The 20,181-nt window shown below is 43.3% G+C and overlaps 1 protein-coding gene and 1 long non-coding RNA gene across 49 annotated transcripts in view; one reads left to right on the forward strand and one right to left on the reverse strand.

The window, feature by feature from the left end:
- Nucleotides 1-11,115, reverse strand: part of LOC144285069 (aldo-keto reductase family 1 member D1) — a 204,743-nt gene extending 193,628 nt beyond the window's left edge. For 6 of the 47 annotated variants that reach the window (XM_077850311.1, XM_077850313.1, XM_077850310.1 and 3 more), the window contains exons 1-4: nucleotides 10,699-11,115; nucleotides 5,371-5,429; nucleotides 3,426-3,469; nucleotides 2,373-2,448 (exon numbers count right to left, since the gene is read on the reverse strand). The gene's annotated coding sequence lies outside the window, so the exon portion shown is untranslated. The remainder of the gene's footprint in view (nucleotides 1-2,372; nucleotides 2,449-3,425; nucleotides 3,470-5,370; nucleotides 5,430-10,698) is intronic. The other 41 variants (XR_013353511.1, XR_013353509.1, XR_013353508.1 and 38 more) reach the window with 29 other exon arrangements.
- The window catches only part of LOC144285071 (uncharacterized), a 28,305-nt gene continuing 18,987 nt past the window's right edge, over nucleotides 10,864-20,181 (forward strand). The window contains exons 1-4 of one of the 2 annotated variants that reach the window (XR_013353530.1): nucleotides 10,866-11,150; nucleotides 11,238-11,308; nucleotides 11,507-12,150; nucleotides 12,236-16,156. This is a non-coding gene — a long non-coding RNA (uncharacterized LOC144285071). Of the gene's footprint in view, nucleotides 11,151-11,237; nucleotides 11,309-11,506; nucleotides 12,151-12,235; nucleotides 16,157-20,181 lie in introns of those variants that run through there. The other variant, XR_013353529.1, reaches the window with a different exon arrangement.

The raw sequence follows: 20,181 nt of genomic DNA on the forward strand, positions 1-20,181 counted from the left end.
CTGTTTATATAATAAGTATATGTATGTACATATATACACAGATGTATGCTTTTGCTTATGCAAAAAATTATATAAACACACACGTAGACATGCCAATATATAGACTTTTTGTGGAATATTTAAAATATCTTTTTTTTTTAAAGATTTATTTATTTATTCATGATAGACATAGAGAGAGAGAAAGAGGCAGAGACACAGGAGGAGGGAGAAGCAGGCTCCATGCACCGGGAGCCTGACATGGGATTCGATCCCGGGTCTCCAGGATCGCGCCCTGGGCCAAAGGCAGGCGCCAAACCACTGCGCCACCCAGGGATCCCCTAAAATATCTTTAAAAAATAAAAATAAAATATCTTTATTGATACTAGTATTTTCTTTCGTATTTGATGATTTCATCTTCACCTTTTTATAACTACATATGAAACAGTTTAATTTTCATGAAGTATGCATTGCTAATTTAAATTGTGTACTACATAAACCTATCACAATAGGTTAAATTTATTGATATTGAGATTATGCACTTAAATTTGATTTTCCAGATAACTATGAAACTTTTGAGGTATTTTTTTAAATTAATTTTAACCTGAAGAAAAAAGTAGTTTACTCTGACATAGTTCACTGCCAATGTTTAGGAATAAATCTGTTTTTCTATAGGAATAATTACTAGTAGTCAGTTTAGGAAACGGATCTAAAATCTCTTTATATTAGGGGTTTTGTCATCCAATAGGTAATTCCATAGAAATTTATGGTTGATAGCTCTTTATTCATGCTACTGGGAAGGGACAACTAATTTAATGTCTATCATTATATTCTTATATTTTCACAGTTATTTTATATTTACTCTTCTGTATCACTGAACTAATATAAGAGGAGTGTTCTTTTAGAAGTGGCCTTTAAGATTGCTTATTGATAAAATTTTAGTTCATCTTCCATTACAGCATAGCAAAAGCATTTCAGTTTTTAGAGATTTCACATTTCACTCATAGACATTGTTTCCTTCAGCTCCGTTTCTTCACTCTGGCCCCGTTTTTCCAATGTACTGTCCTATTTCATGCACTCTCCAATGAGAGATCAGTTGGGTGAAAAGACTGACTCTGGACAGGTAATATGCGTGGCCATATTAACTTGCATTCATCAAGACCCACACCCCTGCATCTCTTCTAAAATTATAGACTCACAACATATCAAGATTGGGAATTCAGTTTTGCCTGAATGCACAAGAGTTTTGAATTTTTTTTAACTTTTATTTATTTATGATAGGCACACAGTGAGAGAGAGAGAGAGGCAGAGACACAGGCAGAGGGAGAAGCAGGCTCCATGCACCGGGAGCCCGATGTGGGATTCGATCCCGGGTCTCCAGGACCGCGCCCTGAGCCAAAGGCAGGCGCCAAACCGCTGCGCCACCCAGGGATCCCTGCACAAGAGTTTTGAATAGAGAATTGCTTAGACCCAGAGTATCTCTCTTTGCATTAGCTGTTTACAAAATCAAGTTGAGTTCAGTGTGCAAGTCAATCTTGCAAATCAGCCATGGTCTCACCAATAGTTCATGATGACCTAAAGAGTAAGAATATGTGTCTCAGGAAAAACAGACTAATGGGAGAATAGAAAAGATAGAACAATGCTGTAAAGTTCCTTTTCATAGGAAGTATCACAGGAAAGTAAACAGAATCACATGATAGTAGCAACTTGCTCTAGTCCCTTGCCAACTAACTGACATAATTGGCTCACTCACTGAAGAGCAGTCAGGGATGCTCAGCTTGAGGTGTTGAAGAAGGTACATTATCTCTTTTGTAATGAAGCATCTGGGGCCATTATGTAAAGCCATTCTGCTCATGTAAAAAGGTGTTCCTAAGACTTTAAAGCAAGCTGTATATGGACGTCCAAGGCAGAATTAAAAGTTTAATTTTCATGATAATCATTTTGTGAACTTCCATTCATATTGGTCATCTCTTAACCATATAGACTAGCAAAAAGGAAGGGAGGAAGATGAAACCAAATTTTGTCAAGTTTAACTGTGCAAGGTTCAGTGTGATACGTTCCTCATAGAGAAGAAGTAAGGAATTCCCTGATCAACAAAAACTTGTTTCCTTAGAGTTTTTCCATTTCCTCCCATTTTTTTCCTCAGCTAATGTAAATTATTGCCATCTTCTTTTAGTCCTATCAGATGCCTTTGACTTATCACCAAGGCCCTTTGTAGCCTTTTTTCCTACCTGCAAATTATCTACTTCATGCAGATTTCATTTTTCAAGTTTGGGACAGTAGTTCACGAAACAATTTCAAATTCTATTCCCATGTGCATTACATGTTGTGCTGTAGATGTTCACATGTAATGGAATGTTTAATTTTCATAAGTGTTGGACATGCGGGAATTGTACCTTCATGTCCATGCTGATTCAATTCCACAAGCATCTATTGACTTCTCTATGCCAGACTCTATTTGGGATACTTGGCCTATATCAGTGAACAAGAGAGAAAAACATTCTTACTCTAGTGCTTCTTACATCTTATAATATACATTCTCTGGTTCTGCTCTGCCCACCAAAAGTTTCCATTTCCTTCCATGTTATTCATTCTTATAAGTACTACTAGAAAGTTTCCAATGAAAACTTGTGCTAATGTCCAATAAAAACAATAAAAAAAGCAAACAACTAGTACTTAAATTGTGTTCATGTGTTATGCACTGTTCTAAATTTGTTACATATATTAAGTCATTTAATCTGCATAACAAGTATACGGGGTGCACACTGTTTATTATCATCATCCATACTATTGAATATATCAGTAGTCATTTCTCCTGAGTAAATACCTAGGAAAGTAATTGCTGGATGGTATGGGAAGTATATTTTTAAATTCATAAGAGATTGCAAATTTTCCTCTAAATCACATTCCTATCATCAATGCCTGACAGACCCAGTTGCTCTCAATCTGTGCACTGCTAGATATTGTCATCCATTCTGATTTGGTCCTAAAGATGATATGTAGTAATATCTCATTATAGCCTTTTTTGAAGGATAACAATATTTTATTTAATAGTTTTCTAAACATTTATACCTTGTAACTATTTAAACATAGGGGATAGTACCTACCCTTCCTATCTTGATCTCCATCTGACAAATGTTTGGAGGCGAGCCTGTGCTGAGGCATTGTAGGGCAATAACAGGCAAACAAAACACAACACCCAAGACTGGGACAAAGTAAAAAGTACGACATTTAAGTAATTGGGATAACAGAAGGAGAAGAATGGGAAATGAGCAGATGAAATATTTGAAGACACAATGATTTATTTCCTCAAATCACAGATCCCAGGAGCTCAGAAAACACAAGTGGGATAAATATCAAAAGCACACACCTAGGCAATTCATATTGAAAGTGCAGAAAACAAAAGACAAATAGAAACCTTTAAGGCAGCCAGAGGGGAGGAACCTTACCTACAAAGGAATGACAATAATTAGAGCCAGCTGCTCATCAGAATCTATGCAAAGAGAAGAGAGAGCAGTCAAACTATGAAAGTATGAAAAAGAAAAAAAACTACCTGTGTAGAATTCTACATCAGATGAAACTGTTCAATTAATGAAATAAGCATTTTCTTAAAAATTAAGAAAAATTTATTGTTTGCAGACTGTACTATAAGGCATTTTGAAAGTTCTTTTAAAGGAGCAAGATAACATGTCAAAACCTTGGATTTACATAAAGAAATAAAGTGTACTGGACAAAAAATGCATATCAGTATTTGATATTTTTCTACAAGAAAAGATCTGTTGTTATGAGTAAGGACCAAGAGAAATAGATGGGACATCCTTAGAAACTTCTGAGATAAAAAATAGATTAGAAATGGGAGCATGATTAACTGACACATGGAAATACATAGGTCAGCATCTATACTGTCAACCTAGAGAAGGAATTCCTGCTGTGTTAACAGAGTTTATTTCTTTTTTAAAAAAGATTTATTTGTGTGTGTGAGAGAGAGAACGTTAGCAGGCAGTGGGGAGGGGGGCAGTGGAAGGGACTCCTCAAGCAGACTCCGTGCTGAGCGTGGAGCCCGACCCTGGCTTCATATCACACCCCATGAGATGATGACCTGAGGCACCCAGGCAGCCCATGGTGTGTTTCTGTAAAGTCCACTCTAGAATGGTGTCGGGGATTGAAAGTAACTGTTTCCCTGTTACTGCCCTACAATGCCTCAGCACAGGCTCGCCTCCAAACATTTGTCTGATGGAGATCAAGATGGGAAGGGTAGGTACTATCTCCTATGTCTAAATATTTACAAGATATAAATGTATAGAAAACTATTAAATAAAATATTGTTATCCTTCAAAAAAGGCTATAATGAGATATTACTACATATCATCTTTAGGACCAAATCAGAATGGATGACAATATGTAGCAGTGCACAGATGGAGAGCAACTGGGTCTGTCAGGCATTGATGGTAGGAATGTGATTTATACTTTTGTATCCTTGCGCTTCCGTTTGGGTAATTATTGCTACCCTATGTTCAAGTTTGCTATTTCTTTCCCTGGCTATGTTAAATCAGCTATGAGCACATTGAGTACATTCTCTCTCCTACTGCTCTCTATTAAAATAAATCAAAAAATCTTTTAAAAAATAAAAATAAATCAGTTGACCAATACCTGTTTATCTAAAACAATAATAATGATGTTACTAGCTGATATAGCATATAGCCAAGTGAAATGAATGAAAGAATTTTCCTAAGGCTTACGATGGACGAATTGGTAATACTCTATTAAAAGATACCTGTACTCTATGTGAAGTGGTATAGCATCATTTCAAAGTATACTTAGATTAGTTTAAACTGTATGTATGATTAGAAATATCAACACCTCTCTTTCAAGAACTGGTTGACCTAGCAGGCTGAAAATCAGTAAGGATATAGATGAGCTGAACCTGAAATTGGTAGAATATAGAACCCTATGAATCAACTTGATCTAACCGACATTGACAGTAGGTGGCGAATACTCCTAATGAGAGAAAAATACACAGCCTTTGCAAGCTCACTCGGCGGACTCCACAAGATACCATATTCAGAGACACCACAGATCACAGCATAAAAAAATTAAGATAATAAAAAACATACAAGTATGTTTTCAGACCACAATGTAACAAAACTAAAAACCAATGTGTATGAAACCTATATGTGGAAAATTATAAAACTTGGATGAGACAAATTGGATGTAAAAGAATAGGAAATATTCTATTTTTATGGATTCATAGACTCAATACTGGTAAAATACCAATTATTCCCAACTTGATCTATAAGTTCAAAACAAATGCAATGAAAATCTCAAATACTATACATTCCACATTCGCAATCTTTTCTATTTATCTACTCCTTTCCAATTGTATAGCTTACTCACTTTGTTTGACGATCTAGTCAGCAGGCAATTAGTGATTGTCTCCTACTAGACATGCACACCTTGGAAAGGAAACGATGAAATTCATTAGAGGTAGCTCTCCTGAAGGAGGAGGTGGCTACACTTTGCCACCTCTTAGATGCATCATTTATCATACTTTTATGGTCAGGATCACCTGCTCCTTTAGGATCAAGCGGCAGACCTGCCACATTAGTTGTATGCACTGAAGAGGAAAATGAGGAATGCATGGGCTTCAGGGACTAGCAGAGGCTCCACCGGTTACCTTGGTTTGTCAGCTCTGGTTTCCTTACCCCATCAATTAACCAAGAGTGCCCCAACCAATTTTCATATATTCATTCTAGAGCTGGTTATACAATACGGCAGCCACTAGCCAGATGTGGTTGTTTTAATTTAAATTCATTGAAATAAAATAAAAATTTAGTTCCTCAGTTGCAACAGCCACACTTCCAGGACTCAAGATTCACATGGGGCTAATGGCCACTGCATTGGACAGTGAGAATTTTACAACATATCCATCACAGCAAAGAGTTTTGTAAAACAGTACTGACTAGATTCTCTATACTAACCCAAACAGACTTTTATGATCCTATCCAATTCTCTTATAAATGTCAAGAAAAAAAACACCTATTTTTGCTAAGATCCTTAAATCTTTTCTTAACAAAAATGTAATTCTGAAGAAATTTTCAGAGCCTAATACTTATTGCATTAGCCATATTTAATGAAGACTAGGAGTACTGCATTATGTGAGAAGGAAGAGTCTTCATGGAATGAGTACTAAAGGCTCAAATATCAGAATATTTCTGGAGATAGTTCAGTAATTTTATAATGTTACTGTACAGTGTACATTATCTTTCATGTTAGGTTTATCAAGATTAATACAGAAACAAGCATTTTCTTAATTCTGATTTATTTATTAAGTTTTCCTTTAACTAGAATCAGTTGCTGGATAGAAAATTAACTTTTCTTCCCTCCTACCATCATAGCACATCATTCACCTATAACAGTATTTCTCTTATTTAGTGTCATCCCAAAGGTTTTGTGTTATCGTTTGGTGTTGTTTATGTGTTCATCTGGCCCACTAGTTTCTGAACTTTGGGAAAATGCTTTAGGAGAATACCAAAACCTATACCAAGTTTCCCCATAAAGCCTAGTATATAATGCTTTGAAGCTCTTCACCACTTAAACCTTCACTGAAATAATAACTGATCATTAATTTGAAAATATGTGTAACATGGCAATTTCCTGTGAAAATCAGGACTTCTTAGAGTGACAAGAAACACAAGACATGATCTGTGTGTGTTCTAAGGCTTAAAAAAAGATTTACTTATTAATTTACATATTTATTTCCTTATGTATTTATTTTGAATAGATACGGGATATGCTCTTCCCAAATATCCCACGTCACATTTGGTAGGTCTGCTTGATTCTCTCAATCAGTTAACCATTTGGTTCTCATACTGAGTAACCTGTGTCTTACAATTTAATCTTTATCTTTAAGAAAAGTACTACTTTAGCCTGCTGCCACTAACATCTTTTCAATTTTCCATTTTTTTAAGAATTTATGTAGGAAATAAGGTTGCAATTTATTGGTATTCCTCACAGTCCTTGTCAGCAAGGACTTGATATCTATGCTATTAATTTTGGATTTATCGTGGAGGCGATAAGAAGTTATAATAGCATTTGAGCTACATGGTGTAAGTATAGTATTTTATAACTAATCAGTAGTAGGAAAGGGAATGGTTGTTTATGATTAAAATGAGAAGCAAAAATATCACTTGAGAAAATTTATGAGATGACATTTCTGTGTGCACAAGTCTCTTAGTCTCTGTATATGCAAGAGATGAGAAGGCTTTGAGAGCCATTTCAGTGTTGAGACTTTTTCTCTTGTAATTTTTAACTAAGATTGAGATTACTATAAACCGTTTCAATAGTCACTGCCCATAACCAGTTGTAAAGACGACATACTTCTTATGAACCACCTCTGATTCACAAAAAGAGTATTTGTCTCTTTTCTCCATCCTACCAATTATGCTAGCTTTATATGTTCCAGAACCAGAAGCCAGAAGTGAAGGAACAGAGTTAGGGGACTGAGGTTTAGAGGGATGAAAAACACTCCCCAGAACCTGTGATTTTATTTTATTTGAATATGTTACATAAATTCCACCGGAAGGCTTAAAATTCTATTTTGAGACCTGCCCTACGACCCAGCAATTGCACTGCTGGGGATTTACCCCGAAGATACACATGCAGCGAAACGCCGGGACACCTGCACCCCGATGTTTCTAGCAGCAATGTCCACAATAGCCACACTGTGGAAGGGGCCTCGGTGTCCATCGAAAGACGATGGATAAAGAAGCTGTGGTCTATGGATACAATGGAATATTCCTCAGCCATTAGAAATGACAAATACCTGGAGGGCATGATGCTGAGTGAAGTAAGTCAATCGGAGAAGGAGAAACATTGTATGGTCTCATTCCTTTGGGAAATATAAATAATAGTGAAAAGGGAATAGAGGGGAAGGGAGAAGACGTGGGTAGGAAATGTTAGAAAGGGAGACGGAGGGATCCCTGGGTGGCGCAGCGGTTTAGCGCCTGCCTTTGGCCCGGGGCGGGATCCTGGAGACCCGGGATCTAATCCCACGTCGGGCTCCCTGCATGGAGCCTGCTTCTCCCTCTGCCTGTGTCTCTGCCTCTCTCTCTCTCTCTCTGTGACTATCATGAATAAATAAATAAAATCTTAAAAAAAAAAAAAAGAAAGGGAGACGGAACATGGGAGACTCCTGACTCTGGGAAATGAACTAGGGGTGGTGGAAGGGGAGGAGGGGGGGGGGGGGTGACTGTGTGGCGGGCACTGACGGGGGCACTTGACGGGATGAGCACTGGGTGGTATTCTGTATGTTGGCAAATTGAGCACCAATAAAAAATAAATTTATTATTTAAAAAAATTAAATTCTATTTTGATTTGTTTGTCCAAAAAATACATATTTTAATACCAGTGATAACTTAAAAATAAATATAATTCTTCCTTACACTATAGACAGTAAGAATACACAGACCAGATTACCTGTTCTTCAAGCTACAAGGACCCTCAAATCATTATCTTGTCTAACACCATGCTAATAAGAAAACATTATCAACTATGATGTGTAGATAGGTTACCTACGGAGAATAAAACCACTTATTTTAACCTATATGTTTTGTGGTTCAGTCGCTGATCAATGCACTTTGAAAATAACAATACTCAAGTGATAAGAGTTTATGCTTAATTCTTAAATCTTTCACAAGGTACAAGCTCAAACCCATCATATTCCATATTACAAATATTAAAGCAAGTGTCTTTTAAGTTATGTAAGTTAATTCCTTAGAACTTATTCAGATGAAATTACGCAAATTATAATTTATCCTATAAATAATCCAGGTTATACTCACAGCTTTTTAAATCTACAATTCGTATGTCTTATAAAAATTCTCGCCATTGTCTGCTAAACTTGCAGAAATTTAGAAAATGGAAAGAATTTTAATTTTGTGGCCACAATCAGAGAGTCCATGAGGGTTCGGGTAAAAACAGGGGCCTTAGCACGTTCCTTAGGGCGGTACCTCGGGACCTGGACAGCGGGGCACGGAGCAGCGGGGGGGCGAGCGGGGAGCCAGGCTTGGCCAAGTCCCCATGCAGCCCAGGGGCGACCCGGGGCCTTCCCCGCCGCGCCGCGCCCCCGCGACCCCCGCCGGCCTCAGGTCCCGCCCTCCCCGCTCCAGGTGCCGCCCGACCCCCAGCATCCCGGGCCCCTGCCCGCCCCCCGCGACCCCGCCGGCCTCAGGTCCCGGCCTCCCCGCTCGGGGTCCCTCCCGACCCCCCAGCATCCCGGGCCCCTGCCCGCCCCCCGCCGGCCTCAGGTCCCGCCCTCCCCGCTCGGGGTCCCTCTCGACCCCCCAGCATCCCGGGCCCCTACCCGCGCCCCGCGACCCCGCCGGCCTCAGGTCCCGCCCTCCCCGCTCGGGGTCCCTCTCGACCCCCCAGCATCCCGGGCCCCTACCCGCGCCCCGCGACCCCGCCGGCCTCAGGTCCCGCCCTCCCCGCTCGGGGTCCCTCCCGACCCCCCAGCATCCCGGGCCCCTGCCCGCCCCCCGCGACCCCGCCGGCCTCAGGTCCCGCCCTCCCCGCTCGGGCTCCCTCCCGACCCCCCAGCATCCCGGGCCCCTGCCCGACCCCCGCGACCCCGCCGGCCTCAGGTCCCGCCCTCCCCGCTCGGGCTCCCTCCCGACCCCCCAGCATCCCGGGCCCCTGCCCCCCCCCCCGCGACCCCGCCGGCCTCAGGTCCCGCCCTCCCCGCTCCGGGTCCCTCTCGACCCCCCAGCATCCCGGGCCCCTACCCGCGCCCCGCGACCCCGCCGGCCTCAGGTCCCGCCCTCCCCGCTCGGGCTCCCTCCCGACCCCCCAGCATCCCGGGCCCCTGCCCGCCCCCCGCGACCCCGCCGGCCTCAGGTCCCGCCCTCCCCGCTCCGGGTCCCTCTCGACCCCCCAGCATCCCGGGCCCCTACCCGCGCCCCGCGACCCCGCCGGCCTCAGGTCCCGCCCTCCCCGCTCGGGCTCCCTCCCGACCCCCCAGCATCCCGGGCCCCTACCCGCGCCCCGCGACCCCGCCGGCCTCAGGTCCCGCCCTCCCCGCTCGGGCTCCCTCCCGACCCCCCAGCATCCCGGGCCCCTGCCCCCCCCCGCGACCCCGCCGGCCTCAGGTCCCGCCCTCCCCGCTCCGGGTCCCTCTCGACCCCCCAGCATCCCGGGCCCCTACCCGCGCCCCGCGACCCCGCCGGCCTCAGGTCCCGCCCTCCCCGCTCGGGGTCCCTCTCGACCCCCCAGCATCCCGGGCCCCTGCCCGCCCCCCGCGACCCCGCCGGCCTCAGGTCCCGCCCTCCCCGCTCCGGGTCCCTCTCGACCCCCCAGCATCCCGGGCCCCTACCCGCGCCCCGCGACCCCGCCGGCCTCAGGTCCCGCCCTCCCCGCTCGGGCTCCCTCCCGACCCCCCAGCATCCCGGGCCCCTGCCCGACCCCCGCGACCCCGCCGGCCTCAGGTCCCGCCCTCCCCGCTCCGGGTCCCTCCCGACCCCCCAGCATCCCGGGCCCCTGCCCGACCCCCGCGACCCCGCCGGCCTCAGGTCCCGCCCTCCCCGCTCCGGGTCCCTCCCGACCCCCCAGCATCCCGGGCCCCTGCCCCCCCCCGCGACCCCGCCGGCCTCAGGTCCCGCCCTCCCCGCTCCGGGTCCCTCCCGGGGCCGCCCTCAGCCCCCCATCGCGCAGTGGGGCGCTGCTTACCGCAGGCCGAGTGCGGGTCAGAGCCCTGCCCCAGGTGGAGCCGCCGCTGTGGGTCCCGGTCCAGGCCGCGGCTTCCCCAACGCCCCCCGCCCGGGTCCCCCCCAGACTGATGCGCCTCTGCCCCCCGCGCCGCCTTCCGTTGAGGCCGTTGGAGCCCGGAGGCGCGGCCGCGGGGGCCTGGCCTGGGCGGGGCGGCGGGGCCCGGGGAGCCTGGGGCGCGCGCTGCTGCTTGGCCACTTTGGGCTTTAACCGCCGCTCCTCCCCTGGGCTGTGGGGTTTTTTTGATTACAGGAAACTAGAGGACTGTAGGGAAGTCCGGCCTTGAGCGGGCTGAAGCGACTGCTGTCACTACTACATTCTTTTTTAGGTGTGACAGGGCCTTGGATCTATAGACAAGCTTCTTGTTCACCAGGAGCACCCCTGCAATGTGCATTTTCGTGTCAAAGCCACATGTAAATGCCTGTTTTTAAATACTTCATGCACAGGTTTTTAGCAGAGAGTCATGTTTTAGTTCTATGACTGCTTATTTCTTTCTTTAGCGTTGCCTTTGTAATGAATCAGCACTTACACCTGTACTAGGCAATCATGCAGTTGGCACCCCAAAAGAAAGGTAATTTTCGCTCATTTTTTAAATAGCTTTTTTTTGAATTTTATTTATTTATGATAGTCACAGAATTTTCGCTCATTTTAAAAATGTAACAAAAACAATTATATTTGCATTTTAGGCCTCGTTTAATGATGTGACATCTAGAATGTTTATCAAATCAGATCATCATGTTTTTTTATTTTATTCATTTATTCATGATAGACCCAGAGAGAGAGAGGCGGAGACCCAGGCAGAGGGAAAAGCACGCGGGACTCCATCCCGGGTCTCCAGGATCAGGCCCTGGGCTGCAGGTGGCGCTAAACCACTGAGCCCCCGGAGCTGCCCGGTTCATCATGTTTTGCGTTTGTGGTGCTCCGTCCTTGAATAGGACATTTCATACCACTCTGCCACAAACATTTAATGTCCTTTGAATTCTGAAAATTCTGATCTAAAAATATTTGCAACAATTTGAAGGACTTTGAATTTGTGAAATTGTGAAATAAAGTTGAAACAGTAGAAAAGTTTATTCGGAGGGGATTGACCTCTGCGCATGTGTTTGAGTTAAAATAATGATGAAAAAGTAAACTTCGTCTATTTCTTCCTGTATTCTTATTTTGAGTTTTTAAACAGTATTTTCAGATTCTCAGTGTAGAATTAAACATTGCTGACACTAAAAAAGAAATACATCTTGTGTCTTCCCCCAAATAAAACTATGGTTGCCGTGTCATGAGAAATAACACCACAGTGATTATGTCCTCAACTGCCAGGCTTTTTTCTTTCCTCTCCTGCTACCGTATCATAAGCAGCTTCACCACATGGACTGAATTCCATTAGCTGAGCAGAGATAGAGCAGTGTCAGCTCTCAGGTGAGTATGGCTACTTCTAAACTTTTTGAATCTGCAAAATGTACAACCCAGAGCTAGTGAAAATCCCTCTCTCTTTCTTTCAAAGACAGAGGATATTTACCCCCGGATCCACTGGGATGGCATCTGAAACTCTGTAGACACTCCTGGAAATTTAGGTTTTTAGTACTTTTTTAAGTTGTCAGTAATGATGCAGTTTGTTGTACAAGTCTGCAGCTTAGGACCTCCAAGGACCTCTTCCTTATTTACAAATGTTCCACTGCCTTTTTAAAAAATGTAAAATGCTCTTACCAATATTTTCTGTGTTTACAAGCAGTTTAGCTTGACTCTTCTATTGCAGGCCTAGTATTTTCTTTAGCACGTTAGTTTGGACGTGACTATTTGTCAAAGTACTGAGCGTAATGTATGCCTACTCCTTGTATTTTGATGTCTGGTACTTCTCTTTGCAGCATTATATTTAATTTGAGCCAAACTCTGTGTATTTAACATATCCTGAACGCATTATTCTTCAAATTCTACAAATTCTTCATCACTTAAATTCTAATTTGGAACTTGTCAAAGTTTTGTTTCATGAGTCTATAAGGAAGTGGAAGTAAAACATTTGTAATGCCGTGTTTTTGTTGCTTCCACATGCATGATCTCAGTAATCACTCTGAGTTGTTATTAGCAGCGCAGCATTATTCCAGGTTTTTAGATCAAAGGACTGAGATTGAGGAATGTGTAGTAACTTACTCAGTGTTGTTGTTTTTATTACTCAATGTTAGAATTGTTACTTTTCTGACTCTAATCCCATTGTCCTTTCTTGTACTAATTATCTCCCCTTGAGAATCTTCACATATAGGTACTTCGTATATTTTGTTCCCCAAATAAATTTTGAATGAAAACAGATCAGATGATTACTGAAAAGAAAATCCTTCCCCTCCTGTGTAACTAGTATATGTTTTGAACTCAAATGTATCATTTTGCTTTTTATTTAGGAATTTAAAAACGTTAAATAAGTTTTCACATCATTTCGTACAATGAAAAATTCATTACCTGATACATATTTTTATCCTCCAAGGACTTAAATACAGTAGACACCTCTTGTGTATTATGACAGGAGGGGGAAGAGCCCACATGTACTGTTTGGTTCCCATGACCTTTTCCGTATCCTCCAGGGACACTTGCTGGTGTCCGCTCATTTCCTCCCTTGACACGTAGAGGGAGGCCACACTGAGGCAAGAGAAACATGGCATGTCTTTCTACCCTTTGAGAGGTGCTAAGCCTTTTCCCTGGCATTAATCCGGTTTTGCTTCTAAATCAAGAAAGGAACCTCAAGAGGGAAAATACACCGTCTTCTGGGTCCTGACCCCCATGTAGTCCAGGCTGTTGAGTTCCTCTCAACTGAGCATCTTCCATTGAATTGTTATTCCAAAGACCTCTGTGTTTCAGAAGCCTTCTGGTTTAGGACACCTGTTTCTGGGGTGCTCCCTCTCTCTGCACAAAAATACCAAGTCAGAAGGCCCGGAGCCCCACAGCAGTGTCCTCTCCCAGTAGACCTGCTTAGCTGGGGAGAGTCACAGTCAAGTAGCAAAGCCAGTGCCAAAGAGCTCCCATTCCACCCTCCTTCCTACCTTGGAGAGGGAATTGAGGCCTTTTCATGGTTTCTGGAAACAAAAGAACTCTTTATCAGCAGGTTGAACCTTCCCTTTGGGCACAACTGTTCTTTAAGTTAAGGTAAACATTGTTTTTGTTTGTTTGTTTGTTTGTTTTGTTTTTACCTATTTAAAACATGAATGCCTTGGCTCTGATTTTGTCAGCTTGCTGTATTTTAATTTCTCCAGGACAAAATAATCGGCTTACTTTTTTAGGTTTTCAATTTGATTCTCCCCCTTATGCATTGCATATTATAGCAAATAGTAATAGAACTTCGCCAAATAGGCTGTGACAATTAAATTTTTTTCTTGGAGTTCAATTTGCCAACATATAGCATAACACCCAGTGCTCATCCCACCAAGTGCCCCCCTCAGTGCCCGTCACCCAGTCACCCCAACCCCCCACCCACCTCCCCTTCCACTACCCCTTGTTCATTTCCCAGACTTAGGTGTCTCTCATGTTTTGTGACAATTAAATTAATAATTCATTTTGGTTGCAAGTGTTTAGGCCTTGTGCTTTGACTGATATATGCAAAAATGATAATTTATTACAAATAAATTCATATACTTGCACTATAGTTTGATGAACCGGTAAATTTTGTCTGCATGACTGTCATTAAGCACAAAGTCAGATCATTTCAAATATATATGTTTGACTTCAAGAATACCTGAAATGACGGCTCGCGGAAGAACATGTTTTTGGTTTTTTTTTGTCCCTAAATTTGTATGAACTTACTTAAAAGGTACTAAGAACACTCCTGTATTTCTGAAGTCTTGTACACTTAAATATAAAGAACTAAACATAACACATTCAATTCACATTCCAAAATAATAGACTCCGATTAATTTGCAAGTTCATTCTAAAGTCTTTCTTATTTTCAAGGAGTAATTCTGTTTGTAATATAGTAAGCCAAAGTATCTTCATGACTGAGTTTGCTCATAGGAATCGAGAAAATGAGCCTCTGCACAATGACCACCGCTGAAACAGCCCTGCTAAGTTTTTCTCGCGTGGGAGTCAGGTGCATATTCTCATAGAAGGAGATGGCATTCCTAGTTCCCTGTGTGGAGGTCAGCTGGGCTCTGAGTGACTGTAAATAGCAGGAGGGGAAAAGGCTCACTGGGAATCCGAGTTTGTGTTGTCCAGGGGCCAGCAAAGTTCTCTGCCCTGACAGCGTCTCAGGGGGGCTTTTATGCCCCAACCCCTTTTTCCACTAGAAGATTTTAAATTGGATCCACGTGTCAGAGCGTCTAAGACCTAAATAATTTCATAACATGGGAAATGTACCTGTTTCTTTCAAGTTGTTAATTAATGAATACCTCGATAAAAACCTTAGTATTTCCTTAGTGAAGCAATTTGGGAGGCATCGAGTCAGGTTGTAAAACTCAGAGAGTGTGTGGTGGTTGACATAGGGAGTCTTTAGGCCCCAGGGCGAGCCCAGGATTGGTCAGAGCTTTTGTTCAGGTGAATGGGTTTTCCCTAGGCCTGTTTCAGATCCCCGAGCTCTTTTCGTGGATGCTGGCTCTATCTCCTTTTTACCGGACACTTGGGATTTGTGATTCATCATCTTCCTTGTCATAGTATCTTTGATCTTATTGATAAGTAAAATCTTGCCCCCCCCCCCCATTTTTGTCCATACCAGGTATTACCTAGACCCCTGTGCAATAGAAGTACTGGCAGCTCTGCTACTTGGTTCTGGTTTACTGTAAACCGTTCGGCCCAGACGACAAGACGTGATACCCTATAAGGTTTCGGGGTCTTGCTTGTCTCCTTTCCTTTTTCTCCTTTTTCAGAAATGCTTGTATTGCAATGTTAAAATTTTATGAAAGCATCATTGTTCCTTGCTTTTTGGTTTAGATGGAAACATAACTCTTTCTGAAAACATGAAAGTATCCCAAACCTAAACATTCCCAGAGAAAAAGCATACCAATGTGCACATGCAGTTGTCTTTGCAACTTTGCTAACAGTAATTTGGGTTGATTAGAAACTTCACTGACTGTCGGGGATTTTCCCCAAATTTACGGATGCAATGAAACTCCGGGACGCCTGCACCCCGATGTTTCTAGCAACAATGTCCACAATAGCCAAACTGTGGAAGGAGCCTCGGTGTCCATCGAAAGATGAATGGATAAAGAAGATGTGGTCTGTGTATACAATGGGATATTCCTCAGCCATTAGAAACGACAAATACCCACCATCTGCTTTGACGTGGATGGAACTGGAGGGTCTTATGCTGAGTGAAGTTAGTCAATCGGAGAAGGACAAACATTATATGGTCTCATCATTTCAGGGAATATAAATAATAGTGAAAGGGAATAGAGGGGAAGGGAGAAGAAATGTGTGGGAAATATCAGAAAGGGGGACAGAACATAAAGACTCCTAGCTCTGGGAAACGAATTAGGGGTGGTGGAAGGGGAGGAGGGCGGGGGGGGGTGACTGGGTGACGGGCACTGAGGGGGGCACTTGACGGGATGAGCACTGGGTGTTATTCTGTATGTTGGCAAATTGAACACCAATAAAAAATAAATTTATCATTAAAAAATAAATAAATAAAATGAAAAAATAAAACGAAAAAAAAGATACTTCACTGACATTTATTTATTGAAATATTTTGTTACCAGAGAGAGAGAGAGAGTATACCAGGGAAGAGGGGCAGAGGGAGAGGGAGAGGGAGAAGCAAGCTCCCCGCTGAGCAGGGAGCTCAAAGTGGGGCTGGATCCCAGGACCCTGGGATCATGACCTGAGCTGAAGGGAGACACTTCACTGACTGAGCCACCCAGGCACCCCCAAAACCTTAGGTTACCTTTAAATGAGAGGATAATACAGTTTATAAATATTCTGAATTACGTTTATCTAAAGAGATTCAAAATTTTCCTATCAGAAGAGTATGAGCTTAACTCCTGGAATTGTCACTTGATTGTCCGTTAGAAAGAACTGTGTTCCTTTGGCTAAGTTGTCATCATTACTTTCATTTTCTGTATTAAAAGATCATCATCAGGGTGTCTGGGGGGCTCACTGGATGAAGCCTCAGACTCTTGCTTTCTGCTCTTGATCTCAGGGTCTTGAGTTCAAGCCCCACATTGGGCTCCATGCTGGGTGCTGGACATGGAGTCTACTTATCTACAAAAAAGGTTCGTCATCTTCCTCAGTGTTTATTCCTTATGAATGTCTGTAGGGTAAATACCGTTTTCTGTTCTACCACTGAAATGGGTACCTTATTCTCATGGATGCATTCAGATATTTTCCTCTGTGTTGAGTGACCATCGTGTGATGTCTGTGGAGTGTTCTTGGTAAAACTTGTTGGTCACTTTATGCCTGCTGACCTCAGGCTCCCTGTCACCATGACTCGCCCACTGCTTCTTGGTCTTCCCCTCTCATTTCTTCTCTTACCCCAATGGTTAGCAGTATTTTTTCCCTTTCTATCTTTTTTTTAAATGATGGCCCATTTGAAGAAACATGTTTATAGGCTCTTTTCTGTTGCAAAATATATATATATATATTTATACCAGAAATAACTCTTGAGCCAAAATGGAGGAAAACATATCTTCTTTACACCTCGGCTTGCTTATGTTAACGAGTGAGAGGTTGTCCGATGTTATTGCCTCAGTGTTGCCTGAGCTCAGGACTCTGTCTCTTCTGTCTTTTCCCATTTCTCCATCTGCAGACAGTATCCAGGGTAGAATAGAATTAATATCTTGTGATCATTTGCCACGGTTTAATTGTGAACAAGTAGGATCGAACAGACATATAGCCCTGCTTAGTGATCACTTCTCTGTGGAAAGATAGAAGTCACATCAATTCATCTAAAACCAAGGTTATTTATGATTTCTAGAAAATTTCCCTTTATATGTTACTGATTTAAACTCACAACTTATTCAGGTGCCTACAGAGATAAGCATATATCTTCCACGAAAGCTATCTTGTCAGTGTCTAGGAAATCTTTCTCAATTAAGTGGGTAATTTCAATGTTCTTTGGTTGCTTCCTGACCAATGTTTTCTTACTGAAATGGGTGTTTTCTAACTGCGACTTGATGAATGTTCCTGGTGGAAGTGAACAGAGGTGTCAGTGGTCCAGAAGGTCGGGTTCTCGGATCCTCGTGTGTTGGCCGAAGTTTCCACCTTACTTTCTTGGCAAGGGATTTGGACCTCGTTAGAGTTCATTCTCGGGGCTCATCCGCAAGGGGATGGAAATCCCTCTCTCCGGCTCCCGCCTGCCTCTGGCTCCACAGCCTCCCTGGAGCGGTGGCGGCCCTGCTCCTCCTGCGGCCCAGTGCTCAGGAGCTGCAGGGCGGCTCCGGCCTCTGGGCCTCTGTGCAGCGGTTGCCCTGCCGGCCTGAGCGCACGTTCCTTGCCTTCCCTTCCTCGTGTGCTTCCACTCCCCCTTGCCTTAGCACCTCGCAGGAGAGCCCCTTGCCCTCTCTGCCTTGCTTTTGTTTTCTAAGGCGGAATGGACTTCCCAGTGTTTGTGGTAGTGACGTGCACTTAAGGATGTTCAAAGAAGTGACCTTATAAAATGCATATCTGTGTTATTAAGATAGTGCTCAGGTTGCCGCTCCGGCAAATAGGTCAGATCTTCCTGTGAGATCCAGGGGCCGGTTCTCCCTGGTCTTAATTCCAGGAAAGGCTGTGCTTTTCTGAAACAACTTGTCATTTTGGTCTTAAGTAGCAGCACATCTTCTATCTAAGTGAGTTTTCCTCTTTCTGTTTACTGCTGTGTGTTATTTTCTTGTTGAAAATAATCTTAATTTCCTTATGGTTATTTGTTAATTTTATCCATTCTAGAGAAAGCCTTTGTGCTTACCGAGTATGCTAGAACTGTCATCCAAATAGCGATATATCTTTCTAGACTGAAGAAATCTAGATGTATTATTGTGTTTCATATCTTTAATACGTGACTGGCTTTAAACAAAATAAATAGCTGTTCATGCATGACTGAGAGGGTTTTAGTTTTGTCACCCAGTGAAATAGGCTTGGGGATTAGGCATAGGTCATCATCAGTTTAAAGAGAGGAAAATACACTTGTTTTAATATCTGTGTGATCGAGATACCAAGCTACACTTTCCTCTCTAGCAGAGATGTGTCACACGAGGTTGTAGCTGTGTTCAGGTAGTCCTGTGGATGGATGCAAAATGGAGGGCAACGTTCCAGTCTGAAGCATTGTTATCTTTTCTCCTAATGAGCCTAAAATTCTAACAAACAATGCACTTTTGCGTTTTTTTGTATTGTTTTTTTTTTCAGCAGGTATATATATGCTTTCATTTTATTCATATGATAGTTTACCCAGTACAGCTCTAGGCTCCAACACCTTAAAAAATAACTCTCTTTTCCATACAAATATCACATCAAAATTCAGGTCCAGATTAATTTCACACACATTAACCTCCAACAGTTAAGCAACTATTTCCTCTGAGATACTTGCTACTCTCATTTCACAATGGATTTGGTTCATATAAATTGATGAAGACAACAGAAAAGAAAAGAAATGAAACGAAAAGTGTTTTCTGGACTTAGGTGATTTTGCTTTGCTTTTTAGTAAAACCTAAATGCATTTGTTAAGTTTGTGGTGTCTTGGGAAGACCAGAGACAATCCAGTTACACATTCTTTTTTTTTTTTTTTTTTTGTATCACTTTTATTGTTTTCAGTTGTTTGATACTGTTTATTACATGGTTCAGATATTTGACTACTCTGGTTGAAAATGCCTAAATCTTCTGAAGCTTTTTGAGGACATTAATTCTCTTCTTGCCTCTGCCTGTCTACCGCTGAGCCCAGCACAGTGTCTTCCATGGGGCACGGTTTCAGATATCCGATCGACTGATTTTTTTTTTTTTAAATAAACTGACACCAAGAGGTTATAAGCTGTAACTTTATAATTTGTAGGACAAAAGCTCTGGACTTTGAAGGGAAGCCGTGATCACTGCTCGGTCCCTGCCCACCCCAAACTCTTAGTCCCCAGATGCAGCCACTCTGGACCCTTTGAGATGCTTGTCTGTTCTCCGCGTCCTTGTATCTGAAGAATGAGTATCTGCTGCAACTTCTTGGTTTCCAGGCTCGGGTGCTGTCCGCGTTCCTGCGTGGAAGGGACAGATTGGCGCCCCCTCGCATGCCTCCCCACGCACAAACTCACGCCTCCTCCCACCCGCGGTGCAGACGCGGCTCTGCCGCAGAACCCGACCGATGGCCAGCGAGGGTGTTTCCTAACACGGAAGCACCAGGTGCAGCTCGGGAACCTGGGAGGCTCACTTGCCATTTCCAGGCTCGCACAAGTTTTCATTTCTGCCAATTATGGTTCGTGAAGCAGGATGAGGCCTAATCAACGTGGTCCCCGCCTGACTCTGGCTTAACAGTCCGGTGTCGGTGGCCAACAGACCCCTCGCGGTCTGGAAAGCCAGCCGTGTGAGTCA

The sequence above is a fragment of the Canis aureus genome, chromosome 15 (genome assembly GCF_053574225.1).
Source record: "Canis aureus isolate CA01 chromosome 15, VMU_Caureus_v.1.0, whole genome shotgun sequence".
Taxonomy (NCBI): Eukaryota; Metazoa; Chordata; class Mammalia; order Carnivora; family Canidae; genus Canis; species Canis aureus.